The 14,315-nt window shown below is 40.9% G+C and overlaps 1 long non-coding RNA gene across 4 annotated transcripts in view; it reads left to right on the top strand.

Annotated features, from left to right (window-relative positions):
* Positions 1 to 14,315, top strand: part of LOC311584033 — an 83,563-nt gene that overhangs the window by 26,941 nt on the left and 42,307 nt on the right. The gene's annotated exons all lie outside the window — the stretch shown is intronic.

A 14,315-nucleotide genomic window follows, 5' to 3' on the forward strand; every position in this document is an offset into this window, starting at 1 on the left:
AACAGGAGGGAGGGAGAGAGGGAGGGAGAACACATTAACTGAGGATCCAAGAATCTTTAGAAATCTCAAAACCAGCCGCCCTGTGACCCACTTTCTTCAATAAGGCCACACTTCTTAATCCTTCCCAAGTAATTCCACCAACTGGGCACCAAGTATTCAAACACATGACCCTATAAGGTCTATTCCAATTCAAATCACCTTAATGACCTTAAGGAAAAATATGTAATGAGAATACATTTCAGGAAAATTCAGTGCAAAAATAAAAGTGTTAATGCTACGTCCATTTACCTGGTGAAAATTGAAAGGTAAAATACTTCTAAGGAATTTCCTCAGTAAACAGCCAAACAATGTGAACAAGGCATTTAGTGTAGAAGTCCCTAGATGTTATCTGCTTCTTTCAGCATCAGAGCCCTGTGTTTTGTGCTGCCCACCTCTACACTTCTATCATGGACATTGACATCATTATAAAGATTCTGCACGGATGAATGGGACCCACATTCACCTCTTGTTTACCCTTCTATATGCGGTCTCCTGAGTGTCAGCTCTCTTTCTGACCCGGAAACACACTTATCTTGTTGGTCTACTCTCATCATCCACCTGTGTATGTAGCTCTTAAATTAGCCTTTGCCCAGGCTCAGTTCACAGTGGCAGGACATACTCACCACCTATAATTTCTCAGTGATTTAAGAGACTGTTAAAATTCCTTCCCTTGTACTTTTCTAATTTGAATGACTTTGATAATTTTTCTCCATTATCTTGATATGTGCAGATAAAAAAATTGCATTTCCTTGTTGTACAACATTCCAGATAATTTGCTCAGCACTGTTTCCTAAAGCTCTCGGTTTCAGCTTACTTGCTGTTGAACCAAATTTCATTTGTTCTTTTACATCTAGAATTTTTCTTGAGTTATTTGTAAACATGCTACAAGTATTCATATTTTCTTTTCACATCTTCACATTATGAAGTTTTCTCATTAAACATATATAATAGGATATAACATTGTATATATATATATGTATGTATATTTCTTTCTGAGTTAATTTATATGATTTTATTTCTGATAATTCTTTTACTTTGTCGCCTCTTATTGCTTTCTTTTATTTTTTTCCTAAGGCTTCACAGTGTCAACTTGCAAAATTCTCTAGAGGAGTTCTTCTATTTCTTTAGTGCTTATAAAAACCCCTCTTAGAAGTTCCAGAGTATTTTCCACCTTAAGTTATCTTTAATCTCTGCTTCGGTTATTGGTTTGCTGAGGATTTATACATTTTCTTGCGCACTGTGTTGAAATGTGTTAGATCCCATGCAGGCTCATATTTTTGAATGCTTGGTCATCTGCTGATGGCAAATTCTGAAAAGGTTGTGGAAGATTATATGAGCAGAGATTGCAACCTTTGACACTGCAAACTACGAAATTCATACTTTAGAGCTATACAATGATGTTGTAAAAAAGATAAAAAATAACAAATAGAAAACTACTCACATGTCCCATGAAAGTCTTCAATTACCAGGAAAGTGGGATAGAGGGGAGGACATCCTATTGGGACTCTAGGTGAGAGAAGCATGGGAGAATGGGGAAATAGAAGGATCCAGAAAGTCCTAGAAACCTACAAGACGAACATTATGATGGGCAGATCTGGACCCAGGGGTCCTGCTCAAACTATGGCACCAGCCAAGGACAATACATGCAATAAACTTCAAAGCCCTATGCAGATCTAGCCAATGGGCATGACATTCTGCACAGTTGACTGGAGAGTGGGGTCTGACTTTCACACGAACTCTGGTGCCCCATATTTGACCACATCCCTGGATGGGGAGGCCTGGTGGCACTCAGAGGAAGGATAGCAAGCTACCAAGAAGAGATTTGATACCCTATGAGCATATACAGGGGGAGGTAATCCCCCTCTGTCACAGTCATAGGGGAGGGGAGTAAGGGGAAAATGGGAGGGAGGGAAGAATGGGAGGATACAAGGGATGGGATAACAATCGAGATGTAATATGAATAAATTAATAAAAAATATTTTTTAAAAACTACTCGTGATTTTAAAATAAGTTTCTAATTCTATCTCCTACCAAATTGAAAGCTCTCCCTGCTGAATTCTGCCTATGGGTTGCAGGGGAGACATACATGCAGATGAGAGATTTAAGACATGTTTAAGAAAAGGGTATGTGTTTATATATCACTCTTAAATATTCTGTTAGTGTCTTGAATAACCAGTGACTGCAGCTTTTAACAGAAGTGGTTCTGTAGTGACTATAACCTGCCATATATCAAGGAAGCAAGAGTACTGCGTAATCCCTGACAATGACCTGATTTCTATTTTGTGCATCTAACAGTTCCTTGTGTGATAGCCTGTGAATTAGATTGTCATCTTTGCAATACGAAGGGGGTATTTTTGATCCAATCTGGCTCCAATCCCATAGAACTTACTCTTTGCAGGTCCAAGTGCTTCACTTTGCCACATGCTGTGGGTCTCTCCTCAGTGGGTGGTAGCACTCTGCTCTTGCACTCAGTAAATCCCTGAGCACGGACTTTCATGCCATTGATGTTCACTAAGTGTTTATATAGCTGGAGAATATTTGCAGTCAATCTTGTTTATGATTGATGAATGCAACTGGAGAATCTTTATTTGGAACTATTAATTTATTTATTTATGCTGGTATCTATTCTACAAAGCTTGCCTTTGCAGATGCCGTGTATCACTGCAAGATATTGATGAAACTTCAAGTGCTCAGGTAACTAGCAAGAGAGGATCTTGGAATAAAGTTCCAAGGGTAGAAAATCTGAGAAAGCAAAGCAATAACTATAACAAAAATGTATATATTGTATACACATATGCACCTAGATGCTGAAGCTTTTATTAATGCATTAATAAAAAGTCTTTAGAAAAAATGTGTTCCAGTTAAAACAAGCATTCTCCGTTAAAACTTCACCTAGATATGTTATCACTACAAATGCCCAGTAACTGAATTCTACTCACCGATGGTTTGAAATTTTGAGCTCTCTTTGTAGCCCTACACCCAGCGTGCTGCCTCTTCTATCCTTTACAGTCTCTTTCTCACCAATCCTCCTGCTTTGTGGGCACACTACAATCTCTCTGCCTTCATGCAGTTAGTAAATACTGTTTCTGTCTCACAGAGGAAGTTGGAATGCATATCATCTTCCTAGTGAGATAATATTATGATTCTAGTTTTCAAAGTTTCCCTCGTCTGGTTTCCTAGGGTCTGCTGTGAAGATTGAGTAACCAAAGTTAATTAAAAAAAAAAAGAAGTCCAAAACTCTGCTTCTAAGTTTATCACCTTTGAATTACCATCATCAATCTCAAGTCCTCTTCTCCAGATCTATAAGTCCACAGTTATTGGCCAGGGGTCATTATCTGTTTCTGGAGAGCTCCTGGTTTCTATGATCATGGTTACTTCTCATGTTGTACTGTGTTATGCTCTGCCTCTCATGGGCTTTAAACAGTGATGTCTTCTTATCTTTTCTCTCTAACTTTAATGTATCAGACTTCGTCTGCCTAGATTTTATACGTTCACTTCCTTTTAAAGTCAGTTGATGAATAACATTAAAAGCCTTTGCTAGTTTCTTCTCTTGCCGTGTGTTTAACATTATCAGGACTGTGGCATCAGAAGAAGAAAGCCATAAGGAACAAACACAACGTACAAATTGTAGTCAGCGTGCAGCGGGAGAGCAGCCCCTGTCATCCACAGCCTCACCCCTTCCTCTAGCTGACCATGTGCACTTGGTGCCTAGTGAGAACTACTACTTTGTTTGCTGGAATGGTTGTGATTCATTTTACTCTGGGGTCAAAATAAATAGCATCATCTTTAGTGTCCTAATGTGTCCCTGTTTGTGCACTCTTACCACTTATTGATATCCTGCGTTCTACTGTCCTGCTTACTACCTGCTACTTTCTAGAAATCCACAGCCTGATTTCTAACTCATTTGTACTGTGTTTTGCCCCAGTCTCTTGGAATACCCTTCTCTTATTGCCTGCTTGTACTTATTTATTAATTCTGCTCAACCCATGTATCATGACATATTTACCACATTCTTCATGATTTTCCATTTTTAAAATTTTTGGTTCACTGATTTTCTTTTGTGTTATTCTCTCACAGCAGCCACAGTCTTGTTTCCCTCCCTCCCTCCCTCCCTCCCTCCCTCCCTCCCTCCCTTCCGTCCGTCCTTCCTTCCGTCCGTCCTTCCTTCCTTCCGTCCGTCCCCCTGTGTTCTTCCTTCTTCATTTCCTGTCTTCTTTTATGAGTCTTTACACATAAAAAAGCCTAGTGATTTTATCCCATTACCACTGAGATTGACACATTATGAAAGCATCAGAGAGTACCTAGATTCTCCACAATTACTAAATTCAGACAAAGGTTTTGAGAATTCCTTTCAGAAAAAAATCCAAACTTGCCACTGAACACTCTCACATGCCTAGAACCCCACAGGCACAGGATATCACAACTGGGATAAACTCAGTTCCTGAGAGACCCAGTCACGTGAAACAGTAAAAGGAGCTTGCCCACTGTTTCTGAAGAGGATGGATGTTATGTACAGCATTTTCCTGAAGCTTTGTGGGCTCCACTCTCAGGGTGGGTTGAGACTAATTTTATCATGCTCTGAAATAAGTTGGATGTGTACTAACATTTTGATTGGCTCTATCTTTTCCTTCTGTGGAAGGGTCTGGGTGTTTTTTCACTAGGTGGTAATAAGCAGAAGTTACAAAGAAACTGGAGAGAAACAAATAGTAAGGGAAGTTGCAAAGCCATTTTATTTTCTCTCTGCCCTCTCTCCTTGCATGCCAAGTGACCCTAGAATAGGTCCTTTCTCGCAGCATCTCAGGAAGCCAGTGAAGGAATGTGCAGACTGTGCGGTGTCTGTTGTGAACTGTCAGCTGCTCTAAGTGTGGGGCATTGATGATACGGGTATAACGGCGTGGGTGAAGTAAATGGGAATTGTAGGTGGCAGCATCAAAATTGCTATACCTGCAAATTTGGTGCTAAATTTGTGCATGCTGTAGGTTAGTGTTTCTATGCAAGGTAGCTCCTAAGCCACATTTCCTAAAACTCAGCAAAATGAATCAAAAGCATTCCTGCAGAGGAAAGCATTTCTACACTCCATCTTATTCTAAGGGGGGAAATTGTGCTTTGCAAATGCAGTTGACGAGGTGCACATTTCTAAATTCAACTGATTAGATAAGGTTCTGAACGGCAAACGTGCATTTGATGCATGTGCAATTATCCTGCCTCATCCTCTTTATTTTTCCCTTAAGAATCTTCTATTCAATTGTACTTTTATTGAATACTTGTAGAATAGTGGGATATATAAATATATATTATTTACAACTCAAGACCACTTTTGGGCAATGGTTTATTCTGTAGTCAAATAAATGCCTTTTGGGACATTGATTAAAAAGCAAAATATCTTAGTTTTATTGTGTTATTGTTCTTTAAGGCTCTGACTAAAAACAACGTAGGAAGGTAAGGGGTTATTTCAGCTTTACTAGCTGCAATTCATCCTTAAGGGAACTCAAGGCACAAAAGAGCTCAGGCAGGAACAGGATGAAGAAACTAGGGAGGGATGTTGTTCCCTGGCTCACTCAAAGCATCTACATAGCCAGCTTTCGTATTCACGGGTCAGGGCCACCTGCCTAGGGATGGCACTGCCCGCAGTGGGCTTCTCCTTCCTTCTCTGGCTGTTCCCTGGTGGAGTCTTCTCCCTCAGATGTCCCTCGTCTGTATCAAGTTCACAATTTAAGTTCGTTATAACGCCAGCTAGGGCACAAGACATTTGAAGATTTGAGCACTTTATGGCTCTTTTCATGCTGGAACTAAAAACCACAGAAATTCATGCTGTTTAATAAATAACTAGTTAATGTCTAAATATTTTTTTATGCTTTGAAGAACTACAAAGGGATTTTGGTTTCTTTACAAAACTAGTAGTCATCAGTTTCCAAGGCTTTGTAAAATCTATTTTTCAATGTATTCACAGAGCTCTAAACATGAGAAAATAGAAAGGACACTATTATGCGGGATATAAATTCTTTCATCTCATCCCATATCAGCACACACACACACACGCACACGCACACACACACACACACACACACACACACCATTACAAGGAAGCACAGTCTGTTTAATGACAATGCAGATTATAGGCAGCGGAAACAAGATGACTCTCGGCAAGCTTTCCTCTGAGTTTGGAGGGGGAGAGGCTTGAATAACAGTAACAGCATCAACAGCGCACTGTTTTATGGATGCTAAATGTAATTCCTAAATCTGAACCCTGTTGAGTGCAATTTCAGAGTTTGAATCTTCTCAAGCACACTGGGCTGCCCTGGTGGGCTCGGTGGGACACTGTGTTAAGCAATAGTGAGAAGAGGCACTGAGCACTGACTCCAGAAGCTCCCATGTGGGAACAACTTCCACCTGAGAGCTGCTCATAACAATTCTTCCATTCCTGAGGGGAGCCAGATGGATCCATGCACGTCTGTTCCATATGACACCCCAAAAGTCAGCTTCCTTCCTGTCTGGCAGAGGGTTTTTTCTTGAAGGTCATATGGCCAGCATCTTAAGTTGATAGCTAGAATCCTGGGCAAGACTGCTAATCAGGGTATTTCCCTGTATCTTTTCACATACTGCAATGTTGGGGTTACTGGGCTTTGTTAACATAAACTTGAGGGTCACTAGAAAGCACCCCAAGATGCTGGAAAGACACTGCAATGGTCTATTCTTGGTTGTCCTCAAACATCATTGATTCAATATGCTATGAGACAAATTCTTACCTAAACAACCTGGGGATGGGGGTGTTTGGTATCATAATTTGATAGGAAGAGTAACAGGAAAACTTTTGTCAATACGCAACTGAATAGAGATAAAACAGTTTACCAACTTGTGATTAAATAGATCACAGCTAGCTACAGCAAAACAGTTCCTCTAATACTAACCTTCCTGCTATAAACAATTATTATAGTAAAATAATATAATATATAACAATAATAACCCATAGCAATAGTAAACAATGGTATAATAACTATTATTATTAGAGTAATAATAAATGGAGTAGATCCATCAAATTCTACCCGATTATAATAGTCATGCTCTTTAGTGGAAGGAACAGGATGTCTTGCTGTTTTATTATTGATACAAAGTAATTGAAGGGTCCAAAGATAACTCTAATGCAAGAAGGAAAGGACAGGAGAAGGAAAATACTACAGTAAGAAGTGGGAGAATGCCTATTCTATTTACCCTTCTGAGTGAGAGCCAAGCATCCTGCCTTGAATCCTCCTTGTTACTTACTTTCTTTGGATCTGTGCATTGTAGCGTGGTCATTCTGTACTTTATGGCCAATATCCTCTTATAAGTGAGCACATGCCATGCATATCTTGTGGAGTTTGGGTTACCTCACTCAGGATGATATTTTCTAGTTTCATTATTTTTCAGGCATATTTCAAGATTTCCTTGTTTTTAATAGCTGAGGGACATCTAGGTTGTTTCCAGTTTTTGGCTATTACAAGTAAGGCTGCTATGAACATAGTTGAGCAAGTGTCCTTGTGCTGTGATGGAACAGGGTTGGGAATTATGAGAAGGGAGAGCTGTGGAGATAGGGCTAGGCGAGAAAATGGAAATCATATGGGGACATCTCTGGGATAGTGAAGGCCCCAGGAAGTCTATGGGGGTCACCCAAGTTGAGGCTCTAGCAGTAGGGTCTATGGACCCTGAATTGGCCACTTCCTGTAAACAGGCAGGACTGGCAGTAGAAGCATAAGGACAGGAATCCACTCACAAGTCCTTGGACCCAAAATTTGTCCTGCAGGAACAAAGATGGAACAAAGGTTGAAAGAATGCCCAGGCAAAGACTTGCCCTGTTTGAGACCCATCCCATGGGAGAGAACCAGTTCCTGATACTATTAATGTTAGTCTGCTGACTTGTAGACAGGAGCCTAGTATAATTCATCTGAGCGGCTTCATCCAGCAGCAGATGGAAACAGATGCAGAGACCCATGGCCCAACATTAGGCAGAGCTAGTGGAGTCCTGTGCAAGAAGCTGGAGGAATGATTGGGGAAGCCAGCGGGTCAGGGACTCCACAAGAAGAGACCTTTAGAGTCAACTAACCTGTGCTCATCGGGGCTCACAAAGGACTGAGCCACCAACCAAAGAGCATGCGTGGACTATGTAGCAGATGTGCAGTTGGTCTTCGTGTGGGTCCCCAAGCAATTGGAGTCGAGGCCTTCTCTGACTCGGATGCCTCCTTTTGAATCCCATTTCCCTTACTGGGCTGCCTTGTCTGGCCTCAGTGGGAGAGGTTGTGCCTGGTCCTGCAGTGGTACCCTGGGTGACCTCCCCCTTCTCTGACGACAAGGAGAAGGGAGGAGAGGGGGAGGGCCTGTGCAGGGACTGAGAGGAGAGAAAGGGGGCTGCAGTCAGGATGTAAAGTGAATGAATAAATACTTTTTTAAAAAAAGAAGTAGGAGCATAAGTAGATATGAATAAAGGAAAAATGAGCTGCAGATGAACTATTGACTCTAGAGAGGTTCTGGAGACAGGGAACCACTGCCTTCGGTTGTCTGCAATCAATGATCACACTAGACCCTAGCAAATAACTCCAAACCAATGACCACACAGATGGCTCTGACTAACCCAATGGTCCACAAAATAAGACAAAGTTGTAGATATTAGAATAAGACTAATAACCAAGAAAACAGTTTGTATTTAAAGAGAGATTAAAAAAAAATAGTGAGAGTAAAAAATAACCATAATGAGCTACCAATTAAATATCAAAGAATATGTTTAATTAATAAATATAATAAATTTATCAATTTATACAATTTCTTCATCACAAATATACTAAGCATAAAATGAAAAAAAAAGTAAGATCCTGAATTGTAAAAAAATCCTGAAATCTAGAATGTAAGAAGACAATTGTAGGGATTCAGTAAGTCCTGAAAACATACTCAACAGGATGTGTGTGTGTGTGTGTGTGTGTGTGTGTGTGTGTGTGTGTGTGTGTGTGTGTATAAAAGAAGCCATTTCCCAGAGGGATATTTCTGGTCAGCATCCCTGAGGTAGGAGAAAATACTTCGATTCAAATCTCAGTTCTAGCTTGCTTATCACCTACCCTAATAGCATCCACAGGACTAGGTTCTGTGTGCAGTGCTCAGTGCTGTTTCCCTTTTTGAGTTCTAGCGACATCATAAAACAGCACAAGTATAGTGGTCACTCTGCTTCCTCTACTGAAATGATAAAATCTTTCTTCCCTGCACCAGGAATCCCATGCCTTCTTCCTGCATCCATAAAACATTAATAGTCAAATTTATTAGCTTCTAAGTAGGTTAAAATCCCAGGAACTGACAACTGCTTTGAGAAGGTTTAACCTTTTCCAATGTAGTTGAATTTATACATGTCTCCTGAAGAAATCCCATTGCTTCGCATTTATATGAGTAATGAAAACTTAAATCCACAAAACTGTATGAGAATTTGATAGGACTTCACCTATTACAGCCAGCATTTGCCTTATCTAAACAATGAATCACTGCTTATCAACTTAGAGAGTCAACCCCCTGATACAATGTGGATCTATCTCAGGAGGATTGTGCTGGCCGAGAGACACCAGGCTCAAACGCAGAGCCTCCTCTCCGGCTTATTTGAAGTTCTGTAGCTGAAAATGGGTCCACGGTGACATTTTTGTTTTTCATTTGTGGGAGGGAGTTCATGAGATTTGCTGTAGGGATGTTACACTTGAGATGTATCTTAGGGTTTACAAGTGAATGCGTTAAATATTTATGTATTAAATCATTAATTTGTGAAGGAGTAATAACTAAGCCGAGTGATCTGGAACGGGCAGAAGAGGAAGCAGGAAGGATCATCAGTGCCAAAACTTGCCGTGAATTTTCTTTTTTTCTCTTCCTTTTGTTCTTCTATCATTGAATACATCCAGACTACCGTGTCCCCCGACATCATCCACTCCTCCCAGTTCCTCCCCCACTTCTGCCTCCTCCAGATCAACTCCTCTTCTCTTTAGAAGGAGTGGGGAGAATGGGGGAAAGAGGATGGGGGTCCGGTGGGGACTCGGAGGAGAGAAGGGGGAGCTGCAGTCAGGATGTAAAGTGGATAAATCAATAAATGAAAAATATTTTGTAAAAAAAAAAAAAAAAAGCAGGCCTCCCAGGGAGCTTCACCTAAGACCTAACACGGCTCAACAAGATCCGATAAGCCTAGGCACAAGCCCTCATATCAAGGCTGCATGAGGCAACCCAGGAAAAGAAAAGGGGCCCCAAACACAGGGAGTTTTGAATGTGGAAGCTGCATATCAATAGGCCCTGCCGTAAAGCAGGAACACAAGCTACGGGTGCTGCCTGTGCTCACAGGGACATCAGCGATCGCTGGAAACGGTGTTTAGGTGCTTGCTTTGGTGAAAGCATAATGCAAAGAACTGAGCCTGGAAATCATTCATGTACATACCAGCCACAGTAAATAGATTCGGCAATTCTGTATGTTTATGCAGTTATATATGTAAAAAACAATAACCAAATAATAAGAGGCCATGTATCCACTCGACAGGCAGGCAGAGGTGGTGTAGGAGAGGTGGAAGGGTAAGGACATGGGGTGGGGGACAGAAGAGGGACAGGGAAGGGGAAATCGTGTCATTATATTTTAATTAAAAGTTTTAATAAAAGAGAAGGAAATTGCAAAAACAAAAAGGTTTAAGGGCCACAAGGCTAAAGAAGTGAAAATGGGAAGGACAGCACTCTGTGAAATCCATCATAAACAGAGACACAGAACACACGGGGTATAAGGCTTAGAGTGCTCTTTTAACTTTTATTATTTTCTTAACTGTGTATTTACTGAAACTGATAGGAATCACGTAGTAAAGAAATTTAGCCTTATAAGGACTTATGCATAAATGGAGGTAGGGACAATTTTTCTTTACCTTCCTTCCTCTCTCCCTCCTTCCTTCCCTTCCTTTTTAACCTTTTGTGGCAGGAAACTAATATTATCTATTGGTAAGCACTGGAAAGGAGCTGAAAGACCAGTTGGAAATTGCATTCGAGTCTGCAAATATTATCACCTGTTTGTGTCCACTTTTCCTGGTTTTTTCGTGCTGTTGAATATCCCCCAGCTGTCAGTGGGTCAGGACAATAATGCATTTCTCACTCCTGTGGCCTTGACGCTGTGGGTTGGCTGGGGTTTCACTCTTTGGGCTTTTTCTCTCTGGTATCCAGATCGAACGTGCATTTTCTATTTGAAACATGTGGTTTTCTGGCAAAATGGAAAATTGTGGGAGCCAAACCCTGCAGGGCTCTTTTAGCTGTTATTCAGACATGCAGAAGTCTTCTGGTCTGAAAGGTGAAAATTCTCTAAGAAATCCACTAATATGAGAGGTTTATACCCAGCAAAAACACTGGAAGCACACCCTGGGGTATCTTGTTTAGCAAAGAGAAGAGGCTAGCGATGTGTCCAGGTGTGGGAGGGAAGGAGGCAGGAGCACAGGTCGCACGGTAAGGAGCCATCCTCCATGGAGGTGAGAGCAACCGGCAGCCAGCACCAATGGCCCAGGCATGGCTGCGGGAGACACTGCCCCCTAACCGTGCAGAGGACCACAAGCTGATGACAAGGAGGGTGTGCAGATGAGGAATTCGGATAAAGAGCTGTGCAAATAAACCACAGGAGCAGGCAAGAGTCCTGGATAGGGATGTGGGTGGATCCTCATGCTGTCATTGTCAAGAACATGTGACGCAGGGGTCGATGTGGGATAGCACGTGGGGCCTGCTATGAAGGCCGTGCTGTTTCATATGGAAACGTCCTGTAAATGATGGTTTAAAAAAAAAAGTTAGAATTGATCCATGGAGCTTTGGGAAGGTGATAAATAATATACAAACTGGGTGTCATGATCTTAGCTTCACTGGGGATTAAAAAAAAAAAGGAAATCTCCAAAATAGATAAAAAAGGATGGAAAATATTAAAACATGCTGATTATATTAACCTCTTATTACAACGACAGCAGTGGCCTGAAACAATATGGCAATCACAATAAAGTAGAGTATATTTGACAGTTACCAAGGTGATTTCATCAACAGGAATTGGTAGGTCTTTGTGTCTTAAACTCGGTAGTGCCTGTGAAGCAGGGGGTTCCTATGTACTTCCTGTAAGAAAAGATGGAAGGATGGAAGACACTTCCAAACTAGAGAGAGAAGTGTGAGGGGGAACTTTGAGGCTCTGTGTAGGGAGCAGCTTTGACTCTGCAATTTGAACCACCTGCTGATCATCAATTAAGTATGGGGCTGAAAGCAGAGACAGCCTTTAGTCTTGGGGGATGGATAAGATAGAACGGGATGGCCTGGCTGACAGCATGAGAAGCCACTGAAGCCTTAAGGATGGGGTGCAGCCTTTACTTTGGAAACATTATTTCAGACAATGGTGTTAACAGGAATCAGGACAACCTGGTTCCTCAGTAAACAGAGTGAGAATGGCCTGGTTAGAACCCTGGAGTGTGGTCCTGAGAATGACAGCGGTGGAGAAACGAGCCAACAGATTCAGGGAAGATTTGGGTGGCTTACAGGTGCGTCTGTATGGCTTAGTGAACAGGAGCTAAAGGAGAGAAAGCGGCAAGCTCCTTTTTGAGTGCCATGGCTCCAAAGAGTCACAGTCAGAATAGGAGTCCAAGAGGAATTGCCGGTCAGTGAAAGGGCATGGGGGCCAGGATGTATATTTTTTCCTTTGTTTGTTTTTAAAGCACAGAGGCCAGAAGCTTGTGACTAGACTGGCTATGGGCCCTAGTGAGCGAACCTACTTCTACTGCTGTGCTAAATGGACACAGAATTAAACTGACTCCTAATGACTTATGATTATACAGAACTGTTATAAATGACACAATCAATCCTCAGCTTTGCAAAGACTCCTGACCTCCTGACATGAGCAAGAAATAATTAATTATATTTATGCACTAAGAATATGATTGAAAATCTACCCACACAGTTAAGATTGCCTTAACACTTCCAAGGTGGAAGTTTAATATATTTATTCTTTTAGCATCCCTACATGAAACGGAAACTAAAATTGTTCCGTTTGGGGCCTTAATAGTGACCACGTGTGTGTGTGTGTGTGTGTGTGTGTGTGTGTGTGTGTGTGTGTATGTGTGTGTGTGTGTGTGTGTGCTATTATTTATTCTTTTCTCTAGTCACATGAATATATTCAATTTTAGACTCACGTGATAGGCATATATGAAGTCACAATCAATTTGTTTTTGAAAAATATCAGAAATTATATAAGCTCTCCAATCTTAAAAAAAATCATTAGTTCTAGAATAACTTAAAAGCATGGCCATTGTTCCTACCAGGCATCACTTGGAGAGCAAAAGAGCAAGAGAAAGAAGTAAGCCAGAGAGGGGAACAAGATCCCTTTATGACCAAAAAGATGAACACTTTGTAGGAAACTTTAAAAATTGATTATACTTTCTAAAGAGGTCTCTGCTAGCAGCATCAATTAGCAGCAGAGATGGGTTTGACTTCATTTTAAAATTCTAGACTGAAATTTCAAACTCTTAAGAAGTAGCCAGGACAGAATCACTCACATTGCTCATTGATACTTACAAGATTTTTGAAACTATTATTATGAATAATTAAGATATTCAAAACTGAGATTGAGTTATATGAAGCAGATGTGATGTAATAAGTGTTTAAAATGTCATACAATACTCACACAAGCTGATGAACTATGCTTGTCTGTCCCTTTGAATACTAACAGTGAGATGGTAAGTCTTAATTTGAGAATAATTTAATCAGCCATTTAAGAGTAAGGTGTAGCTTTAAAAAACAACAACAACAACAACAATGAGCCGGGTGTGGTGGCGCACGCCTTTAATCCCAGCACTTGGGAGGCAGAGGCAGGTGGATCGCTGAGTTCGAGGCCAGCCTGGTCTACAAAGTGAGTCTAGGACAGCCAAAGTTATCACAGAGAAACCTTGTCTCGAAAAACCAAAAACAAACAAACAAACAACAATGAAATCTTATTTTGACTTGGGCACTCTTTTGAGTTTCTAACTGAAAGGAGAGCTGGAGCTGGGTACATCAGATAATCAAAGATTACTTGATATTCTAATTATTTTAAAATAATCCCATCTACTTTGGCTCTTTAGAATTCTGTTCTATTAAGTGTTGCCTTTCATCTAAGGATTAATGTCATCGGGTCTCTGGAACTCATTCGGATTAAGACTAAAATTATGAATGAGCTTTGATTTTGTTGTTAGTTTTCCTCACTCTTGCCTTTCCCAGGAATGACTACCTGTGTGCCCACTATATAAGATTCAGATACCTTT

This window comes from Acomys minous (assembly GCF_964271855.1).
Source record: "Acomys minous genome assembly, chromosome: 15".
Lineage (NCBI taxonomy): Eukaryota > Metazoa > Chordata > Mammalia > Rodentia > Muridae > Acomys > Acomys minous.